At 36.8% G+C, this 24,373-nt stretch overlaps 1 protein-coding gene across 2 annotated transcripts in view; it reads right to left on the bottom strand.

Moving 5' to 3' along the window:
- Positions 1-23,524, bottom strand: part of TET2 (tet methylcytosine dioxygenase 2) — a 125,295-nt gene extending 101,771 nt beyond the window's left edge. For both annotated transcript variants that reach the window (XR_007407851.1, XM_025422747.3), the window contains exon 1: positions 23,205-23,524. The gene's annotated coding sequence lies outside the window, so the exon portion shown is untranslated. The remainder of the gene's footprint in view (positions 1-23,204) is intronic.
- Positions 23,525-24,373: the final 849 nt, after the last annotated feature.

Genomic DNA, 24,373 nt, shown 5'->3' with positions numbered 1-24,373 from the left:
TGTCAACCAGAGTAGTTCAAAATATTTTCATACTTGTCTTGTGATTCCTTCCTTCACCCATGAGTTATCAAGTACATTGTTAAATCTCCAAGTATTTGGGATTTTTTCAATGGTCTTCTTCTTATTGATTTCTTATTAATTCCCTTGTGGTCTGAGAGCAGACAGTATATCATTTCTATTCTTTTAACCTTGTTAAGGTGTGTTTTATGGCACAAAATGTGGTCTTTGTTGGTTAAATGCTTCATGAGAGCTTGAAAAGAATATGTAAGTTGCTGTTGTTGGATGAAGTAGTCTATAGACATCAATTATATCCAGTTGATTGATGGCACTATTGAGTTCAACTATATTCTTACTGATTTTCTTGCCTGCTGGATCAGTTCACTTCTGACAGAGGAACATTAAACTCTCCAATTATAATAGTGGATTTATCTATTTATCCTTACAGTTCTTTTAGTTTTTGCCTCATGTATTTTGACATTGTTGTTAGATGCATGCACATTAAGGACTGTTATGTCTTCTTGGAGTGGTGACTTCTTTATCATTAAGCAATGCCTTTTTTATCTGATAGCTTTCTTTGCTCTAAAGTCTGCTCTGTTTGTAATGAATGTAGCTACCCAAGCTATTCTTTTGATTAATGTTAACATGGTATATATTTCTCCATTTCTTTACTTTTTAAAAAAATATTTTATTTATTTTGGAGAAAAAGAGAGAGCATATGTGAATGAGAGGCAGAGGGAGAGGGATAGAGAGAATCTCAATCAGATTCCATGCTGAGCCCAGAGCCTGACTTTGGGCTTGATCTCATGACACCGTAATCATGACCTGAGCCAAAATCAAGAGTCAGATGCTTAATTAACTGAGCCACCCAAACACCCCTCCAGCTCTTTACTTTTAATCTACATCTGTTTTTATATTTAACATGTCTTTTAGACAATATATAGTTTTTTTTTTTTTGATCCACTCTGATTATCTCTTTTAGTTGGTGAATTTAAACCACTGAAACAAAAGGTGATCACTGGTATAGCTGAATTAATATCTGTCATATTTATTACTGTTTCCTAATTGCTGACTTTGTACTTTGCCTGTATTTTTGTCTTCTACATTTTTTCTCTGTTTTGTGTTTTTAATTGAGCTTTTTATATATTTCCCATTATTTTTTTCTTCTTTCTCAGCATAGTAGTTACACTTCTTAAACCTTCTTTAGCTGTTGTCCTAGAGTATGCAATATACATTTACAACTAATCCAAGTTCACTTTCAAATAATACGATACCACTTCTTGGGTAATGAAAATATTTATAATAATAAAATATTCCTAATTCTTCCTCTTGTCTATCATTGCTGTCATTTATTTCACTGATACACTTAGTACATTATTATTTTGAATGAACTGTTATATGTTAGAATTAACAAAATAAACAAAAGGCTTTATCTTACCTTCAGTTACTTATTCTCCAAAGTTCTTCCTTTCTTTTTATATAGATCAGAGTTTCTGATCTATGTTACTTTCTTTTTTTCCTAAAGAACTTTTTAAAGCATTTCTTGTACAGAAGGCTGCTGTCAACAAATTCCCTCAATTTTTGTTTGTATGAGAAAGTCTTCATTTCTCCTTTATCTGTGCAGGATAATTTCACTGGTTACAGAACTCTAGGTTGGGTTTGTGGGGGTCCCCCCCACCAATACTTTTAATTTCTCCCTCCAGTCTCTTGCTTGTAATGATGTCCCAGGAGAGGTCAAACATAATCCTTATCTTCACTCCTCTATAGGTAAGGTGTAGTTTTCTTCTAACTTATTTTAAGAGTTTATCTTTGATTTCAGAATATGAATATTATATGCTTTCATGTTGTGCTTGCTTTGCTTTTATTATTATTATTATTATTATTATTATTATTATTATTTGGTATTTATCCTACTTGGTGTTCCCTGAGCTTCCTGGATCTGTGGTTTCATGTCTGATGTTAACTTGGGAAAATTCTTACTCATTAACACTTCAAATATTGCTTCTATTCCTTTCTCTCTTCTCTTTCTTGGATTCCCATCATGTGTATATCACATATTTTGTAATTGTCCCACAATTCTTGGATATTGTTTTTTTCCCTGTACTTTTTCTATTTACTTTTCAGTTTTAGAAGTTTCCAGTCATATTCTCAAGCTCCAAGATTCCTTCCTCAGCCATATCTAGTCTATAAATGACTCTATCAAGGTATTCTTCATTTCCATCATTATATTTTTTATCTTTAGCATTCTTTTTCTTTCTTAAAATTTCCATATCTCTGCTTACATTATTTATCACTTCTTGCATTATGTCTACTTTTTTCATTAAAACCCTTCAAACATTAATCACAGTTTTAAAAAAAATTCCCAGTGTTATAGTTCCAATATTCCTGTTATATTTGACTCTGGGTCTGATACTTGTTCAGTTTCTGCCTTTTAGTATGCTTGGCAATTTATTGTTTTAAAGCAAACAAAATGTACTGGGCAAAAGGAACTGCAGTAAAGGGGCCTTTAGTATTGTAGAGGTAAGGTGTGAAGGGATGGGAAGCATTCTGTTGTTATATGATTAGTCTTTTGGACAGCTTGTGCCACTGAATTGTGAACTTCAACAGTGCTTCTCAGTGCCAATCACTGCCTCCTTAAGTAGGATAGGATAGCTGGAGGGGTCTGGAGGTACCTGTTTCCTTTCCCCCACATACAAGGTTGGAGGGAGCTGAAATTGGGAATTTCCCTTTAGGCTCTGGTAAAGTAGTTTCTTTTGAGAGCTGGCCTTGTTAAGAACAAAATGTTCTGGCTTATTTTAAAATGGTTCATCTCTCCCCCTACTGAAGAACAAGGGGACTTTTCTCTGATATTTACTGAGGGGACCTGGTAGGACACCTGGAGGTAAAATGAAAGTGTAGGGGGCTTCCTATGACTGAGTTCCCCTGTTTTTTTTGTTGTTGTTGTCGTCATCGTCGTTGTTGTTGTTGTCGTTGTTGTTTTACTTTATGACTTATCCACACTGAGCCTCCAGAAATTTGTTTTACAGTTCAGGTTTTTCTACCCTGGCACTGGTTCCAATGGATGTTTCTATTTATGTGGATTTCTGCTCCAATAAGTTGTGATTCTCTGTATTCGCCTATCTCTCCACTCTTGGGGGCAGTGGTTTGCCTTGTGACCCCATCTCTCGGACTGAGCTATGAAGAGTTGTTGACTTTTTTCAGTTTCTTCAGCTTTTTACTTGTTGAGATGGTAAACTCCTTACATATTAAAGTGGACACTGGAAATCTCAGGGTTTTTTAAAATACATGTATTTTTAAATTTTTAACTCTATGAAATTCTGGTTATATATCATCTTCTTTTCCAAATACTGTATTAGGAAAGGCAATACCTATAAGTTCTGTGTGTGTGGTGAGTCATTACTCAAAACGGGTTTTTACGGTGTATAAATATATAAATATATATTAGAAAACAGCAGTGGTAAGCTATCTTTTAGGCCCATGCAATAAGCTGTAGGTTTACCATGGGTATGTACATATATTTGTTCTTTTCTTTCTTTGATATCCCTAAAATTTTATCCATATATGTACTCTAGTGATAGAACAAATTGAAGTTCCAGGTGAAAATGGAATTAGCATATTAAATTCATGGTTATAATAATTTTGACAATTTGTATGTTGACAGGGAGTTAAAGCAACATAATTTAATCTCTGATTAAATTATAATCCTGTTTATACACCAGTTTCAGAAGAATTCTCGTAATGATAGTACACTGACTTCAAAGAGGTTTTAATTTATCATACTATTAATATTTAAATAAATGGACTCCTGCATTCACTGAGTAACAGAAAATAAATCAGCAAATTTATTTGGATATCCTAGTCTCATCAACTTTGCATTCTCATAGTAAATCTGTCATTTTCAAAACTAGATTTTATTTCCTTTACTTAACTAAAATGACTCATTATTACCTCAAGTTTTTCAATGAACTTGAATTTTTCATAAAAGATTAATACCTGTATTAATCTTATAACTTTCATATATTGTATACAGTAAATAGCAATTTTATGTATATTTTCCTTTAAGGATTAAAGATAGATAAAGTTTTTATCTTTGTTTTGGCATGCAGGAGTGAACTGCCTCTTAAAATCTATATTCTTAAGAGGTCTGAGAAGCAGACTTCTTTCTCACATCTATTCTCTGAAGGGATATTTAAGATTTGGTTAATGGAAATAAGACTAAAGTAACTTTGCTCTCTGCTCTGTCAGAAAAGCATTATCATTGCATAACAAGATAGTAGTAGCATAGCCAAAGTAGAAAAAAACTGCTAATTGCCCCTATCAGTTTCCTTTTTTTTTTTTTGACCCCTATCAGTTTCATTACCAAAAATATATCATCTACTAGAATACTTCTGATGAATACTTTTTCCCTCACTGAAAGAATTTTTTAAATTAGTTTCACTCTTCAGTCCACAAATATTCTCACATTATGAGAAATGTTGCTGAACGTGCGAAGACCATCTGTAAGAAACCCTGAATTCAACCTTAACAGTTTTGAAATATTCCTCATAAACATACAGGCATCTGAATGTAATAGTATTTTTTTCTTGAAAGGATATAATGTGGTCTCTTATAAAACACAATAAAACAAATATTTATTTAACATCTGCAATATGCTACAAGTAGTCATATAGAATATATAATCTACTATGCTGACTTTTAGGTTCAGTGAAATTTCAGAAGAGTTATTTTGTCCAAGTCCTTTATTTGATAAATGAAGAAATAGTAAACTTCCTGCCCAGCATCACATGAAAAGCCACTTAAAGTCAACAATGCCTTTTTGCAATACAAAGCATGCACTAATTGTTTGGCCTCTGAAAAAAATGCATGCAATGGACATATGAAGGGAACGATAAGCCTTAGAAGAAGATTAGAAAACAGACTTCCAAAAGAGGTAAAGACAACCATATGAAAATGAATAATGCAATCTGAAAGAGTCTAGTCTATTTTTGTAGGTCTGTTCACAAGTATGAATGTTGCCTTAACCTTTTCAACATCTCAGGTACCACACCGTACTTTTCACTATATAGGGGCAGATATAACACTGGCAGCATAAACCAGCATCTTTTATCAAAAAACAGTTGTAGCTCAAGAGCTACACCTTGCACCAATGAAAAATTTAAAGATTTCAGATGCCTCCTAAGTTATATTATTTAAAAAAAGTTTTTGACCTCTGATTTTTTTTCTCATCTTCCTGCCATTTTTAAAAGAACAGAAGATCAATGAGGGATTACTGGTTTCTGTTTCCTGGTTACATATTATTACGTCAATATAATATATAAAAAATCATAAATCAATTATCTGATTTCAGAAAGTTCTCTATATTTGGAAAAAAAGTAAAAAAAGAGCTGCTCTACCTGTTTGTACTTCATTTCACTAGCATTGAGTAGATCATTACTCATTATGGATTTCTTATGCTACTAAAAATTTGGAACGAGAATTCTCTAGAAGTAGTGGCCTACACTGAACAAATAAATTGTAGCTTATAATGATTCAGGCACTGTGCTAGATACTGGAGATACCGTTTTGAAAAAAAAAAAAAAATGGAAGTAGAATGCCCATACAAATCAGTTTAAAATTCTGCAGGATTTTGAATCATTAATAAATACAATAACAGCAGCCAGAAAAATGCACTCAAAATACCATGATTTTAGCCATATTTAAAATGAATAAATAAGGTATTTCAAAACCAGTGGAAAACCTGCATATGAAGGATCATCTACCCGTAACTATTTTTCACTATAAAATAAATGCCAAGTTCACTTGAACCCAGAACTAAGGAACTAACCAAATATTATCTCCTCATGATAGTAGATACTGAGAGATATTGAAAACAGTGCTATTTCTTATAGCCCAGAAGGGAGCTGGTAGCCACAGAACTGAAAGAAAGGAAGCAAAAGAACACAGGCAGTGCTCATCTTTCAGGAGGCCTGAGTTCCAAAGTCTATTTATAAATCAGTTGTTTAAAACTTAAAGTAGTTTTGCAAATCATGCTTATATTTTGAAGTTGTCACAGAAGGCCTCTTAAATACACCATGTAACTGAAATACTTACTCAATTATAATAACATCAAAAAGCGCAGTTGCCAACATATATGTTATTGTAGTTACAAACATTTCTTTTTTTGTTGCTCTAATTTTTAAAAAAAAATTTTCATTCATTCCTTAGGATTTGAGCTGCAAAACAGACTTCTGTTAAAAAGAGGATATAAGAACTTTGGGAAATTATATTCAATTCTTAATATTTAAAAAAGATCAAGTGAATTGGAAAACATACAGAGAAAACAGATGGAAAATATGAAAGGGAGCTTAATAAAGAAGAGATATAAATTGAGGAGGTCAAATGTACAGTTAGCATGAATTTCATACAGAGAGAAGAAAAAATACGGTGGAAGAAATAATCAAAGGTATAATAGAAGAAAAGTTCCTAAAGTGGAATAAAGACATTTGTTTCTAGATTGTACAGGATCATTTAGGGCTGAGAATGATGCATTTTAAAAGAGATATGCCTAGACAGATATGGACTTAGATTTTCCTGTAAGCTTTTAATTTCCTAGGAAAACATCAGAGCTGACAAGATAAAGATCCTAAACACTATTTAATAAGAAAAAAGTCATCTAAAAAATCAAATTTTTATCAGATATCTTATAAGCAACACTAGATAAAAGTCTTTCAAGTTTTGAGGGGAGATTACTTTAAACCCAGGAGCATTACACAATAATTAATCAATTAACTCTGAGGAAAAAATTAATGAATTTTGGATATGCAAGGACTCAATTTGCTTCCTACCTACCATCTTTGGAAAACAAAAACAAGAATAAAATCTTGAGGATTTATGCAAAAAGGAAAAAAAGAATCAAACACTGAGCAAGGGGACTCCTGGGTGGCTCAGCAGTTGAGTGCTGCCTTCGGCTCAGGGCATGATCCCCAAGTCCAGGGATCGAATCCCACATCAGGCTCCCTGAGAGGAGCCTGCTTCTCCCTCTGCCTATGTCTCTGCCTCTCTGTGTGTGTCTCTCATGAATAAATTAATAAAATCTTTATAAAAAAATACTGAGCAAGACAAGAAAGTGAAATAATAAAGCACACCTAACCAGGAGAATAATGAAAAGAAACTAATTCAGAAAAGAGAAACCAGACAGCATAGAGAAGAATGACTTTAAGAAGGTATATTTCATTCACCAAGTGATACAATTAAGAAATTAGAAAAATCATCTTGATGTGATGAAAGCATATAATTCTTCTATCAAGAACACCAAAAAGGAGATTAGAATTTTCCAGAAAAATGTAAAGCTCACAGAAAAATAAAAGTTCAAATGTGAAAGAAACTAAAATATGGCACAATTTTAAGGCATTAAAGGAATGTAAGAAAATGTAATCTATTTCATCTTGATGCTTAAAATATTATCTTGAGAACAAACCAAGTTTTAATGCTATGGGATCATTTTTTCCTTCTCTACATATTCAACCACAGCACCTGGTATTATACTGAATTCTATTTATCCTAATCACAACATTATAAATGCTATGTTTTTTCCCCCTCAATTAGCACCGAGCAACAAACAAAGCATAGGAGAAACAGCTATAGATGAAGAACAAAGTATAAATATTATAAACTTAACAATATAGAACGGTATAGAATACAGAAGTCAGGGACACCCGGGTGGCTCAGCAGTTGAGCATCGACCTTTGGCTCAGGGTGGGATCCTGGAATCCAGGATGGAGTCCTGCGTTGGGCTCCATGCGAGGACCCTGCTTCCCTCTCTGCCTATGTCTCTGTCTCTGTCTCTGTCTCTCTCTCTGTGTCTCTCATGAATAAATAAATCTTAAAAAAAAAAAAAAAACAGAAGTTGGCAGAAGGCAAAGGAGAAAAAGCAGATGGAAATGAGAAATTCTATGTTCATATCCTGCATAGTGGGGAGTCAGGAAGCTCTGGTTTGATGTTGATAATTTTGAAAATTTAAGTGTATTACTGTAGGAAAAAGTAATAAAGATGTATTTCTGATTACAATATTTTAAATTGTTTTTGTTGTTACCATGTACCTGTTTTTATTTATTTTTTTAAGACTTTATTTATTTATTCATAGAGACAGAGAGAGAGAGTGTTGAGAAGCTATGCCAGTTCTTGTGCCTAGGACCATTCAGGCAATTGAGGAATCATACCTTTGAGCAGAGGGCTGGATGCATCCTTGGAAATTCTCCACCTGATCAGTTTTTGAGTCCTACAATTTCCATCTCTTTATGCTTTTTAAAAGATCATAGTATTGATTCTTGCCTACGAGTCCATATACTCCACAAGGGCAAGGACAATGGCTTTCTTCTTTCCTAATACATAGATGCTCAACATATGTTTGAGGAATGAACATATACTTATTCAATCACTGAAATTTTGCCAAGTAATATACTGGATGTTTAATTTATATTAACTCATTAATTTATTCCCTCTGAGCAACACGAGAGATAAGAATTATTCGTTATTCCTATTTCACAGATGGGAGAGCGATTCAGAGAGGCTAAAACTACTACGTTGAATTAAAACATAAACAGTTTATAAGAAGGAAACTTAGGATTCAAAATTAGATCTTCCTAACCCAAAAGGCTAGACTGTTTAATGGCAGCCAGCTGTTTAAGAGTTCATTGTGATCCACTAGAAATAAGGAGGAAATGCAGATTCCTTTTTGGGGGAAATATGGTGAAAAGCAGCAAGAACCAGGAAAGAATGGAAAGAAAAGTCACACAGGTGAGAATATCAAGGAGGAAGAAATCACAGTCCTAAAAAAATGGTGGTGATGTTAAATATAAATCAAAATTTATATGGAGGTTAAAACCCTATGACCTATTTCTTTCATCAGTAAAATGGGGATATATGGCACAAACAGAAAAAGAGGTAATGTGAGAATAAAATATCTGTAAGGTGCCTAACATGATGCTTAACAAAATGTAAGAACTTAGTTGATTGGCTATTATTAAAATGATAGATATCCTACTATGTAATTTGAGGCAACTGTCTTATCCTTCCTATGGCTCTATTTTTTTCAGTTTTAAATGCAACAGATAGGTTGGAGAGTCTCTAAAGTCCTTTTCAGTTGACAATAGCATATGATTTTATGTTTGAAAATGAACTACATTTTTGCAAATCTGAAGAATGATTTATTAAAATGTTGAAGTGGTGGCAATATCTTATAAGCAATTGGAAATAACTCTAGTCTACACAGCTAGATCTAAAATACAAAAACATATTCAAACACACACATACAAGCACATGAAATTAAACCCACAGTCCAGAAAGAAAAAAAACATTAAAAGTTCAAAGGAAGGTGGATGAAAAAGTCTGATAATTCGTTAGAAGAGTTCAAAACGAATCTTTAGAATGTTCATCATTTGTGAACATTAAAAACTCTTTATAGGGATACCTGGGTGGCTCAGTGGTTGAGCATCTGCCTTTGGCTCAGGGCGTGATCCTGGGTCTGGGGATTGAGTCCCACATCAGGCTCCCTGTGAGGAGTTGTCTCTGCCTCTCTCTCTGATCTCTCATGAAAAAATAAATAAAATCTTTAAAATAAATTTAAAAAATAAAAACTCTTTATATTTTATTTATATTTACATATTTTCCTCTCACCATTCTAGGCACATTTCCATGTTAAGCATAGTTGCTGGTATTTAGTTGAATGAATGTCACCACTTTGTTTTACATATTTTCCAAAATCATCACCTACCTTTCCTTTCCTTTACTATAATTCTACGAGATAAGAAAGGGGTTACCTCCATGTTGTTGCAGATAGAGGCCCTTAAACAGATTATAATGTTAAGCAAAGTAGTTCTAACCAAACATTTTTGGCAATTTTGGAAAGCATTTGTATATGTACTAGGATTGGTATATTTTCAAACATAAAATAAATGAGTGAGGAATAATTTTAAAACATGAAAAAATGGCAGCTCTAACTCCAACTGTTGCCATGCAGGTATGAAGCAACATTATTAGAGATGGTTAAGTTGCCACAATAGCTTCTAAAAGAGTCTGAGTCAGCCTGGTTATGAGAGAGAGTGATACTCTTAAGAGTTTCATCACCTTCAGTCCTTGGATATTAGAGCCCTTAGTCACTAGTCTGGGTTAAAAGCTACTATTTTAAGTTCAAAGCAGAAAGCTCCTTTCGAGTGATAACAGTAGTTTAAAATAAGAATGTAGGGGTTTGGGGGGAATCTCCTTTATGCATCTACCATGACCCCTCACCTCAACTCCCTCTGTCCCACTCAAATATTATTATAATCAGTGCTTTCTCACTCTGTATGAATATTCATGATCCAGGTCACTAAACAATTGATGAGATACAGACCACTCTTTCAACTCCCACTGCTGCATCACTGGTGTTCAGAATTCTGGAACAGTGTGTGTAAACATTGGGACCATGTGTGCCTGACCACAGGATGACCTGGAACTCCTAGGCAAGAAGGAACACCTGGTACCATTCTTAACATCACCAAGCCAGCTGTTTATGGGAGCCCCTACCTGATTCCTCAGCTGCCTTATAGGTCCTTAAAAGGACCTTATAAAAGCAGTTTATACAAAAAAAAAAAAAAAGTTTATACAAATGACCTTGAGGATTTTGTGTAACTTCTTGATACCCAGAAAAATGACAGACATTAGTTATTTTTTCATTTTATATTCATAGACAGAAACTTTTACTATGGTTCATTTAATTAACCATTTCTACCAAGAGGACTTAATTCTTATCAAAAGTCCAAACTACATGTGAACAGATGCACACACACACACACACACACCCTCAGTAGTAACTGAAAGGGGATAAACTTTCATATTGCTTTTTGGTATATACCTTTCACATGCAATCTACCGTTTTGATATTTTTTAATACTAAAACAATTGCCACTAAATCTTATCATTATGAAGGGAGTCCATCCATTGAATAAATCAATTTTTATTACATGCTAGCCACTTCACATAAAACCAAAGTACAATCAAATGACAGTTGTGTTTAAACCCCTTTCTTGGGACACCTGGGTGGCTCAACGGTTGAGTGTCTGCCTTTGGCTCAGGATCTGGGATCGAGTCCCACATTGGGCTCCTTGCAGGGAGCTTGCTTCTCCCTCTATGTCTCTGCCCCTCTCTCTGTGTCTCTCATGAATAAATAAAGAAAATCTTTAAAAATAAATAAATCCCTTTCTTAGCAGAAAGGGATTAATTTATGGCCTTTATAAAAATTCTGAGCACTTTCAGCTTATAATCATATATAATTTACTGTCCAAAAAACTGTAAGATGAGAGGAAAATATTAATGTTCTAATATAGGTTAAGATAATTCTTGCAAAAGCCCAAAAGCTTAGAATTGGCACTGCTCTTCGTAGAACAGGATACTTATAAGTAATTTCAAACAAACTTTCACTATTTGGGCCAATGTTATTAAGTTGAATATATTATCTTTAGGCCAAAACAATAAAATAAAAAAGCAAGCAAAGAAAACACGCAAATTAAAATAATCTTTTTAAGCCTATAATCTACTTTCACCATATCTTAATTCAATGTATTAGAAATATACAAAATATTTTAAATGATAAACACTAAACCTTTTCAAGTTTATATCTTTTCAACTCCAGAAGGAACTCCTTTCAAGCTATATCTTTTCAAGTCCAGAAGGAACTTTTACTCAGCAACAGGGATGAAAAATGCCCATCCTTAGATTTCATTGTGTTGGTTAAATGAGTCACTCTTTTGGCAGTTTCTTCCAAATGAGAGCAAATTCAGATGTTAGACAGCTAAAACTTAATTTCTAAGTATCATAAGTAAATAATAAATTTGGATAGATAATCTCTAAATTATTTCAGATCTAAACTTCTCTTACAACGAATAGGACTTAAAATAGATTTTTGGTGCTTGGTTTATCTCTTAGTTAAAGATTCTTAGTTTTAAAAGTTAAACAAATTCCCTTCATTTATTATACTGCATTTCAAAGATCCTAATTTTTCCTTTTTTTCTAGAAAGATGGTGTAATTACAAAAATGATTCTTAGACGCAATACAAAAAAAAAAAAAAAACCCTCAAAGTTTACTCATATTTTAAAGATTCCAACTAGTCAGCTTACAATTCATGATGAAAAACACTGGTAAACACATACCAGATATGCTTTAAATTTGTGTACTTTAACTTTTTTTTGAAGCTCAAGACTTTCTTTTGATTGATAAATATAAATGAGAAACTCTGAAACTCTATCTGGGAAAGAAAAAGCAATTTCATAATTTGGTATAGAGACCTCTTTTTAAATCCAAGTTTTGGGGATCCCTGGGTGGCGCAGCGGTTTGGCGCCTGCCTTTGGCCCAGGGTGCGATCCTGGAGACCCGGGATCGAGTCCCATATCGGGCTCCCGGTGCATGGAGCCTGCTTCTCCCTCTGCCTGTGTCTCTGCCTCTCTCTCTCTCTGTGACTATCATAAGTAAATAAATAAAAATTAAAAAAAAAATTAAATCCAAGTCTTGATGTAGTTAAAAAGTGGAGGAAGGCTGAGGGAGGTGGAATACAAAGAATTGAACAGGGGTGGGGAGGAAGGGGAGAGGGGTTGAGGCAGGAAGGGATAAGGAGGATGATCAATTAATCACTTTCTTGAGTGTTCTGTGGTTTGAGTGTCTAGTCTGGCAAGTCAGATTATGAATACTCTTGCATCTGAAGATGATTACAAATTTTAAAATACACTCTTTTTTAAAAAAGGCATTTGTGAGACTGAATGGCAGGCAAGCACACTTCAGCCTCAGTGGCACTGTAAGTTACAACCAAAACCAATGTACAATCTGCCCACATTTACCAAAACCACAAAAAAGTTAGACATAACCGGTTCTGTTTGCTGAAGGAAGAAAAAAAAAAGATTAATCCCGTATTAAAGCACTGCCTTTGAGACTTTGGTAGGAGAACTGTGTCTTGGGCGGATCCTGACCTAGACACCTTGATCTTTGGTTCATGACCCTGTCAGCGCCAGACAAGGGCTCCCTGACTCTGAATTAAAGTGATTCCTCCGCCCACAGACACACAAAGCCCGCACTCTCTCGGCTGTTACATAAGAGTCTCTGGAATCTTAGGATGGTGTTTGTAAATAGCGCTGCCATGCGCACGGTACCCACGTGTCAAATGTTGATGTGACCGCGTGTAATTGGGAGGTGAGAAAGCATCAAGAAGCTCGAAAGAGAAACCTCCCTTTTCTTTGGCCCTGAAAATGAGCATGTGCCTGTCAAGGAACTATCTCTAAAAGTGATTTACTTTTCTTATCTTTTCCTTTCCTTCCACCTCCCCCCTCCAAAATAAATAAATAAAATAAATAAATAAATAAATAAATAAATAATAAAAATATATGTGTATATATACTATATATATATATATATATATATATATATATAGCATATATATAATATAAATGGGAGGAAGAACAGGAGAAATGACCAATCCCCATTGCATTTCTTTCCTTCTTTAAGCAGCACCTACCCAAAGGACAGGGTCACAATTAACTGCCTTTTCTAATTAAATTTAGGGCAAATTTTGAAATCCCAATAATGCATTCTGAATGCACTTTCTACTTCCTCTTATCCCAAGACTTCTTTATCTTTGCTCACCTACCACTAGACAGAGATACATTAAGTAGGCAAATGGTTTGCAAAGTGACAATTTGCATCCAAATAAAATTACATGACCATTTTGGCAAAAAGTATCCAATGGCTATGTCTGAGTAAAGAGAAACACAATTTAGTATTTCACCTGCCTTATTTTAATTTTCACACTCATCTACACTCATCGCATTTTTTACAATGGGTTTGTGAACAGGCAACAAGTAAACCATTTAAGAGGGTTGAATTCTTAGCAATATTAGAGGAAAATGTCAATATCAAGTTTTTTTACCCCTAAATATGGAAACTTCAGCTTTATTTGAAGTATGACAAAATATAATAATGAAGAAAAAATGAAGCAAAACTGTCAGTAGTAAATTAAACTAGTGATTTGGAAAATCCTCTGATTTCAACAAAATCTCAAGCATTTTAAAAATCATTTTATTTTTTTTAATTTTTTTTTTTACTTATTTATGATAGTCACACACAGAGAGAGAGAGGCAGAGACACAGGCAGAGGGAGAAGCAGGCTCCATGCACCGGGAGCCCGACGTGGGATTTGATCCCGGGTCTCCAGGATCGCGCCCTGGGCCAAAGGCAGGCGCTAAACCACTGTGCCACCCAGGGATCCCTTAAAAATCATTTTAAAACACTATATCCTGTATCTCCTACACACTTGGTAAAAATGCTTTTAAATTATATAATGAGTTGATGTCTAGAAAATTTCTTACTTCAAATAAGAATCACATTTGAGAGTAAACAAGTTTCAAAATATTGAAAATTTAGTTTCCAGTGTTAATAACCGAATGTTCTTACCAATTTTGATTTTCAGTAGAAACACAATTAAATTATAAGTATTGAAAAGGTAAGCCATTAAAAGGTCTACTAGCTTTGCTTCCTGCCAGTTTGTTTTTCTCCAAGTATGATGTGGTAGACATTTCAAAGATAAGTATAACTCTGTCCTAATTTCAACTAAATATGTTATAACTTCAACCATTTGGGTAGGTCTAGTGGAATAAAGCTAGATTAAATCTAGAGTAAAAAGTTTAAAATATATGCTTTCCTGCTAAGATGTACCTGCTTGTCTTTTTTACTGAAACAAAATAATTTACGTGGTTATTTCTATGTTGGAAAATTTGTTCCTCCTTCATGTTTGAAAAGTATCCATATATAGTATTTTTCCTTTTACCAGTTCTCTTTGGTACATTAAAATATAAATGTAAGTGAATTAATGTTGTAATAACTGGATTCACTTTTTAAGATATTCTAATTTTATGAATGATCAGACACTTTATTTGCAGAAGTGATTTCTTGTTCTGTTATGATATATGCAGTAAAACAAACAAAAAGCTAATAACCATCCACACTAATTAGAGGGTATATAAAAGTAATCCTTTTAATACAAAAATCATGAGAGGTTATAAAAGAGCTAAGAGAACTTTATAGCCAATGGCAAATATGAAAATTCTATAACTTCAAAGTAAGAGACTTCAAACAAAAAATGGAAAAAGTGCTGAAAGAACAAACAGTTTAAAAAATAAATTAATAGGAACAAGACAGTATGTTAGGGATGGAATCTGGGTGTGGTGTCATTGTATTATTTTCAGATTCTGGCACTTTAAAAGCAGCACAACTAATAATTAAGGTATTTTTTAATGGTTGCCCTTGTTTCTGAATGTAGACAGGGAAGAAAAACAGGAGGAATAACTCCGGGATAGATCATGTTAAATCCTCTGGTTTCACTATCATTTTTTAAACATTTTTTCTTCTACATTTTAAGACAAAAAATACCAATTTGAGGAGAAATGATATAATAAAAACTCATCTTGAAAGTTGAGTGATTAGTTTTCCTTAAGTATAATCTGGACATAGAAACTAGTTTAATACCCTATCAAAAAAACAAGGGACTTGAAAAGGCAGGTTTTAGCAATGGCTAATGAAATATGACAATAGTAATTAAAATTATCACTCTGTAGCATTCACAGAACAAACTGTAACAAATCTCAAAGTTGTAAAAGTAGCAGATGAAAAATATCAATACCCTGTATGGCATGTCTTAATGGGAGATTGCTATGTCTATTCCTGACTATTCTGTTCCCTGAAGACAGCAATCCATCAGCAAAGCTTTACAGCCCTGTTTCTCTCCTGAATCTAGGGCATCTTCCATAGAAATTATTTATAAAAAGCAAAGCTAAAAATATAAACATATCAAAATACCTTATCTCCCATATTTTTAATTTACTTGAAAAAATTTAAAATTTTTGGAAGTATATTTAAAAAGCAAAGATGGAGTAGCACACTAAAACGCAGTGAACAGCTTTTGAATATTATGGAGATGCTATCATATAAACCTATTATTGGGATGCCTGGGTGGCTCAGCAGTTGAGTGTCTGTCAGGGCGTGATCCCAGGGTCCTGCATTGGGCTCCCTGCGGGAGTCTGCTTCTCCCTCTGACTTTGTCTCTGCCTCTCTCTCTGTGTCCCTCATGAATAAATAAATAAAAATCTTGGAAAGAAAGAAACAAACCTAGTATCAACTGAGGTGGTTCAGAGTATTAAGAGAAACAAGAGAGGGTAAAAAACAAGGAAGCCATTCATTTCTTCTATAAGGAGGACCAGACCTTACAGCTTTCTGTAACAATCACTCCATCAGCTTGATAGGATAAAGACTGTGCCTAACTTATATCTGTTGCAAACATACGACAAACCTACAGCTAAGTACTAAAATCATACTCTTTAAAAGTAGAATTTGGGCAGCCTGAGTGGCTCAGTGGTTTGGCGCCTGCCTTTGGCCCACAGGGCATGATCTTGGAGACCCGGAATTGAGTCCCACATCAGGCTCCCTGCGTGGAGCCTGCTTCTCCCTCTGCCTGAGTCTCTCTTGAATAATTACAATCTTAAAAAAAAAAAAAAAGTAGAAATTTTGGCCAATTCTACAGCAATTCCTTGAAAAAAATTATTACAGCAATTATATGAAACCAAGGCATTTCCTTATTGAGTACAACATGTATACATTATTAAAGCTGAAGGCTTGCAGATCGTTGAATCTCTCCCACTCTAGTTATAGTTGTGGTTCCAAACTATGGAATCCAATTGGCAGCAAATCAACATTCTCATCAGAATAAAGAGGGAGAGAAGCCTTGCTCAACAAGAAAAATGTCTGGTATCTAGAACTACATTAAGTTAGAAATTCAAATATAAGCAACCCCAAGTAATTCATCCTGTTTGTTCAAAACTAAAAGTCCTAATTTCATAGGAACAAGTCCTAAAAAAAACACTGCTGTCATGTTTCTAGAAAGATATGCATAGCCCTGCACAATTCAATGCAAATACTCTCTGTATTTCTTTGCATGAGACATTACTTTCTGAATACCAAATACCTTGTCAGTTGCATGCATTTCTTATAACTTTATTTAGACATCATCACTAACTAAAACAGGACATTTTTAGGTTCCAAGAGAAACCCCATATCCATTAACAGTCATTCCTCCTTCTTTCCCCAGCTCCTAGCAATAAGTGATCTACTCTCTACCTCTTTAGATTTGCCTATTCTGGAGACATCATATAAGTGAAATCTTATCATATGTTGTCTATTGTTATTTGCTTCTTTTAAAGTCCATCTATGATGCAGTATGTATTAGCCCTTAGTTCCTTTTTATTGCTGAATAATATTCCATTGTATGGATATACCACAGTTCATACATTTATGAGTTGATAGACATTTGGGTTGTTCCAATTTTTGACAATCATCAATAATGCTGTTATGAATGTTTGGGTACCTGTTTTTATATAAACAATTCTGTGCATTTTAAGTTTCCTCTTAGGATTTTCCCTGCATAGCCTACATTACAGCTTCACTTTTTTTATTAATGATAATAAGGAAGAATAGCATAGTAGTTAAAGAGCTGGGCTCTAGAGACTGCTTAATTCAAATCGTAGCTAAACCATGCACTGGCTGCATGAATTTGGTTATCCAACCTCACTATGCATCTTAGCTCACCTGAGATGAGGATAATAATACCTGTTTCTAGAGTTGTGAAGAGAATTAAATGACATAAGTAACAATGCAGTAAGTCATTAAAACAACTTAAACTATTTTGAACACAAAGGCCATTTTATGCAAAAACATCTAAAGGTAAAAACAAAACAAAACAAAACAAAAACCTATATTCCAATGCACTTTTAGATAAAGAATGGTAGCAATCATATGATTGATGAATTAGAATTGGGTTAAACTTTTCTGTTTTTGGGGAAAAAAGATTTAAAGATATCTGATAATGTGATAAAACGGTATAGAACTAAATCCACAATATACAAGTATACAAGTCAGACAGGGGGAATCTAATAGACTATCTCCATGTCATACCCTGGTTGTGATATTATAGTTTTATCAAAAGTTATCAAGGGAGGAAATTGGGCAAAAGGTACATGCCCAATTATTATTACTTTATACAGCTGCGTCTGAATCTACAATTATCTTAATAGAAATTTCAATTAAAAATATGTGATCTCCATGTAAATTTACTAAAAACCGTTAAGCTATATGCTTACGACGGATGGCTTTTCTGAGACAGTTGCCAAACCTACTAGAAGTTACATTTAAGGAAAAACCAGTCATTACTACCACCATCATCATTACCACTGAGAAGAGATTATACATTTTCTAATTAAATGACATTTTTTCCAATTGCAGGTCATTATTTTTTCCTCAGCTTTTGAGATATAATTGACATACAACATTATGTAAGTTTATTGTGTACAATGTAAAGATCTGATATATGTATACATTGGGAAATGATTACCACAAAAAGGTAAGTTAAAATATCCAACACTTCACAGACTTACAGTTTTTGCATGTGTGGGGTGAGAACTTTTAAGACATACTCTTTTAGCAACTTTCAAATATACAATACGTATTGTTAACAACGGTCACTGTGCTATACATTCCATTCCAGAGCTTATTCATCTTATAACTGGAAGCTTATACTCGCTTCATTACATATTGACTGAGTAGAACACCACTAGGTTCTAGTATGGAATAAATAGAAATCAGGATTGCTCTTTCAAGGGACATAACTTTAATTTAAAATAAATATTTATTTATAGTATTTTTAGTGAAATAACCAGTTCATTTTATTGCCTAACCTGTCCTCCAAAAACACTGTATCCTAATTTATTCATTTCTTAATTTTAATTCTCAGATTATTTGGAGCTTGACTTCAAGTCAGTTTGAATAATAACCCTGAGTAAATATAAAATATTGAGTTCCAAATTCTTAAAACTGCAGGTAGGTTGACATTATCATCGAATTTGTTTTTACACAAAATATTGAAAATCCACCTACTATCTATTTCTCTTCTTGAAGCCTGGCACATTTAACTGCATTGCATGACAAGTGGAGAAAGCATAAATCAAAGCTGATAGAATTTACTATTTTGGAATGGGCAACCAAAATCTATTTTATTGTGAAAAGAATATATCTATCTTAAGTCAGGGATTTTTTTCAATGTACAATCTAGGATCAGAATAATGCTGGAAATAGCAGATCCTTGAGACTCTTTTTGGCTTGCAGTCACAATGATTCAAGGCTCTCACTGTACCCTCTTCCTCTTGTGGAACACTTCTTTCCTACTGTGTACCAAAGTAGACATATTTCGTACTATATACCAAGGTATACAGATATACTATATAACCTCCTTAAATAATGTCACAGTATTCCCTGAATTTGACAGTGAGTCAAAACAGAAATTGCGGATGTAGACCAAGTAAATACTGTATATTTGGCAAAATCATTTGTGGTTGTGTTCTTCAGCACAATTTCCAAGATAACCACCAGCTCTACTTGGCAAACCAACTCTCCCACAGTTAAGGCTCCAATTGTAAAGTTGGCTTGTAAAATATTTTTCTGCTACTGGCTTTGGTGCCATTACTACGCTTAAGAACTAGTGTGCAATGGTAGCATAATAGTTGAGGAAAATGTTATTTTGATGAATCAACACTGACAGCTGCTCCAAAGTTTTAACTTGTCTATATGGTTGTTTATAAAACAAAGAAGTCTCTCTCCAGTAATTTGAGATAGCTAGGCAAGACTATTAAATTCTATTAAGCAACAACAACTAAATTCATTTAACAAGGAATTTGAGCATAAAAGAGCAGGTTTGATCTTTCTAAATATTAGATATTCTAAATGTCAAACATCCATAGCTTTTGATAACATTTTATCTAAAGGAAATTTCTTTTCTTTTTTTTTTTTTTTTTTCTAAAGGAAATTTCAAAGAATTCTTAAGAATTTACCAACTTTGATCTGGGACGTAATGGTAAAGAAGGTTTCTGCTAGGTGTGTCTGTGAATTATAAGAAAGGTCTTACGGAGATCAGGAAATAAGAAAATACATTTCAATAGTGACATTGGCTACAACATTGTGTGGGGGTGGAGCTTTGAAGTTGATAGAGAAATCATAACTTCAGCAAGTGAAACCAAAACATTAACTCCAGTTTTTGTTACCTAATACAAGTCCAGTGCCCAAACAGGACTTTGGAAGTCTGTCCTAATCACACCTTGGCAGGTGCATTTCACTTATCCTGGAAGTGATGTTGACCTGCCAATATCTACATTCATGTGCCACTGCACCAAAATCATATCAATCGCCTTGACTCATTGCATAGACCAGCATAATGCCAGATATCATTAAAGTCATAGCTGGCAAATCTGTGGATTTAAACAAAACAAGGGAGTCTCTTTGTTCCAAGTTAATTTCTCATTAACCATTAGTTCAATAAGAAAATAAGGAAAACAATATTGCAATTTAAGAAAATGATCTATCTTGTTATTGTCCACTATCACTTCCATAAAATTCAATTGCTCAAGAAGGGCAGTCCTATACTATGAAATTCTGAGAATATCCTGAGGGTACTATCACACATAAATGAAGAATGGACATTATGTTCGTTATAGTCAAGTATTCTATACTAGTTCAAATAATTTCTCTTTTATAATAGAAGAGAAAGTGGTACTTATATTGAAAATGGTAAATAATGTACATCTCCTCCTTATAATAATGTAAGCCCCTTATACAATATTAATTAGCAGCTATTTTCAGCATACAAATAGGATACATAAAACAACAAAAGAGTCTAAGTTTGATAGGAAAGAACACATCTTCATAGTCACAATAAAAATAACTAACAATGTAGGTATTCTTATTTACCAATATGAGTGGAAAATGCTACACTTATTTAGTTGAATAACTTGAAGACAACACAAACCACAACATTTGGAAAGTCCAAAAAAGCAGTTAGATACTAGTCTGCTAGCAAAAGGAACTGTTTCTCTTTAAACCCTGAATTACTGCAATAATTAATCATAGTTTTATCAACAAATAGTAGGCATTTATGTTAAACTCCTAAATATTTTCCTCATTATTTTACGACAAATAAAAATTAACCAAATGAGCTGTTTCTGATCCAGAGATGAGTAATACTATTCCCTGATAATCATGTGAAATAACCTTTGGTATCAATGATTAAAGTAAACTTACCTGCTTTTTTCAGAGATCAAAATAGAAAAAGTTACAAAGTGAACTCCTGAGGACAAATGGTTTTGGAAGTCTGATTTATGGAGCAATGTCCATTACTGTGCTCTTCCTCCTGTCCATCTTTTAATCATATACATGCCTTCTAAACTTAAGTTCGACTTTCCAACCCTTCACTAACACTTCCCTGCTTCATAACATTAAAAAAAAAAAACTCAATATTTATTGTGTTGAAATTTATATTCCACTTCAAACCTATTACGAGACACACATGCAAACATGTAAAAGAATATAACTCTCCTCCAGTATTTCAACTTTCCATTAAAATGCAAATATAATGATTTCATTAACCAGTCAACAATACCCACAGTCTTAAACCAAAGCAAAGCAAAACAGTATCTTTTCTCTTTACATCCCAACTTCCTCTCGGGAATAATCTTCCTCTTATGTTGGATCGTTTGTTGATGAATATTTTTTATTTGGATTTGCTATCATTATCCCTTATTGGAGAGGTGAAAGCATAATATGAGACTTTAGATTTTAAATTCATGGATGTATCCTAGTCCCTACACAGGAAACTATAAAAATATTTCAGTAAATTTTAAGCAAGTAACTGGAAAATCACCCTTCTTTCAATTCCTAAACATTAGATGGAGGGGGAGGGGGCGGTGGGGAATCACTCAATGCAATTAAAAGTATGTCATGAAGGCAAAAGCCAGTAAATAATACTTAATATGTCATATTTGACCTTCCCAGGAGTCTATCCAGGCCACACTTTATTTTGCCATAGGTAGAGAACTCTCCCTAGAAACTGTTAGTTTAATAACAGAAGACAAGCAGCCCCAGCGAAAAGATTTGGCAAGACTGGAGAGAGAGAGAGAGAGAGAGAGAGTGTGTGTGTGTGTGTGTGTGTGCGCGCGTGTGTGTGAAGAAGGAGAAGGAGGAGAAAAGAGACACTCGGAGAGAAAGGCAGATAAATAAAAGACCAAAGAAAAGAGAGCAACCAAGACAGAGAGAGAAATTTGGATGGGACTGTTAGAAATCAGCTCCCTACTTCTCGGTTTCTTTGCTGGGATTGGGTTTCATTTCTTTGGGCGCCCCTGACCTTGCAGGCTTGCAACTCTCAACTCTGCCCCCCTCCTCCCGCCCGCCCGCCCGCCCCCTCCCCCGGCCTGCGCCTGCCTTTGTGTCTGCCTGTCACTTACCGGGGAACCCAACGAAGCTGATTCGGGAGAAGCACAAAGCCAGGACACAGATTTGCCCACAAATTCTCTTACACCCCGTCCCCAGGCTGGGAGGCGCAGCCCATCGCGGAGCTGATGGACCCTGAGAAAAGTGGGATCTGGTCTTTGGGGTGGGGGGGGGGGAGGCCAGAGAAAACTCTTCTCTCTCCCTCAGCACCACGCGCAAAAGGCGCGGACTTAAGGGAAAAACAAAACCCCGCTCGGTGTCCTAGGGTCCCACTCCCCGTGACATTCGCGCAGCTCGTCCCCCAGAAAGCGGACACCGGGCAGAGGGGGGCGGACGCGGACGCGAACCCGCAGCCAGACCCCGCAGCAGATAAAAAGGGTCGAAAAACGCTCGGTGCGGACTTCTTTCCGGGGTGGGTTAGGTCAAACCAGAGACGGGTCTGGCTTGCAACCAGGCAAGGGGGTCGGGGAGGATTCAGGGGGAGAGTAGTGCCCCCCGAAGCTGAACTATTTGAGAAAGGAAAGCAAAGGAAAATCACTTTCCGGAGGATAAAAGGCCGGGAAGCCGGCGGGTCGGAGTCACAAAGGTAAGTTTCCTGGGTAGGGAGGAGAGGAGCACAGGCAGGGGAGAGGAGAGAGCACAGAACTACAGGTTTGGGGGGGGGGGGGATGGAATAAAACTATATTTGTCAGCCATGTTGAAGAGGCTCCAGTAATTTGTGAAGCTTCCCTCTTCCCTCTTGGTATTTGTGGGTGACACTGCGGGGTCTGCTCCCCAGGCCCTGGAAGCCCGCGAGAAAGCAAGGGGGGGAGGAAGGGGAGAGTTTCGCGGCATAAGAGAAGCGCTCTGACCTCGTTCTCGTGCCTCAGCCTTGCAGCAATCCAGCAGTTGCAGTCGGGTCTCCTTTCTAACAAATCCTAAAGGGCAGCCATCTTGCTTCCTTCTGCTTCTCTACGAAAGCAGCCTAGCCTCCGCATCAATATTCATAAGGCAGTTTGACGTCTGTTCTCATCACTCGGCGGGGCCGGCGTCTCGGGGCGGCCTCGCCGAGGGGGCGGACGTGACTCGCATGCGAGCCGGGCCTGGGCGCGCGGCGCTCGCGGGGAGGCGGCGGCGGCCGCCCGAGCTCTGGCCGCAGCCGCTGCTGCCGGCTCGCCTCCTCCGCCCGGCCTCCCCCTCCTCCCCCTCCTCCTCCCCCTCCTCCTCCTCCGCCCGGCTCGCCTCCTCCCCCGCAGGCCTCCACCTCCTCCACCTCCTCCACCTCCTCCACCTCCTCCACCTCCTCCACCTCCTCCACCTCCTCCTCCTCCGCCCGGGCCGCCGTCGCCGCCCTGGGGCAGCCCGGGCTCCCGGGGAATCAGCCCCCCTCCCGGTGCCTCCCGCACAAAGGCCGGCGGCACCTGGGGGCAGCACAATGGGGCGCTCAGTCGCGGCCGGGGCTGCCCTGGCGCCGTGCGGTGGAGCCCGGGGAGCGGCGCGCCGGGATGAGCGCGGGGCGGGGGGGGGGGGGGGAGGTCCAGCTCCCGGGCGCGCTGCCAGCCGCCGGGGCACCCCGGGGAGCCTCCGACCTGCGGCCACCCGCGGGGGGGGGGGGTGAGGGGGCGGGGGCGGCGCGCAGCCGGGAGGTGGCGTGGGTGCGTGGCACAGCGATGGAGACCCCAGACTAGCCTTTTCAACTTTCTGTCAGCACCGCGCTCCACCACCCGCTTCGAGGTGTGTGCGCTCCCCGCACCCCTGCAGCTCCCTAGCCCTTCCGCCCCCCTCCTTGCAGGTGCGCCCGCACACGCCCCCGCGCGCACCCACCTGCGCCCGGCGAGGCCCGCACCCCCGCCCCCCACCCCCCGAGGTGCGCCCGCGGCCGCCGCGCCCCCAGCTTGGGCATCCTCTGCGCGGCCCCTGTCACCTCGCTCGGCGGAAGAGCTCCCCAGCCTCGCCGAGGGCATGCCCTGAGTGCTTTAGGGGCCTGTAGTTTTAAAGACTCTACAAATTAGGAAATTGACCGAGTCCCGCTTCACCCCGC

The sequence above is a fragment of the Canis lupus genome, chromosome 32 (assembly GCF_003254725.2).
Source record: "Canis lupus dingo isolate Sandy chromosome 32, ASM325472v2, whole genome shotgun sequence".
Lineage (NCBI taxonomy): Eukaryota > Metazoa > Chordata > Mammalia > Carnivora > Canidae > Canis > Canis lupus.
This window is presented reverse-complemented; position numbering and strand designations above follow the sequence as displayed.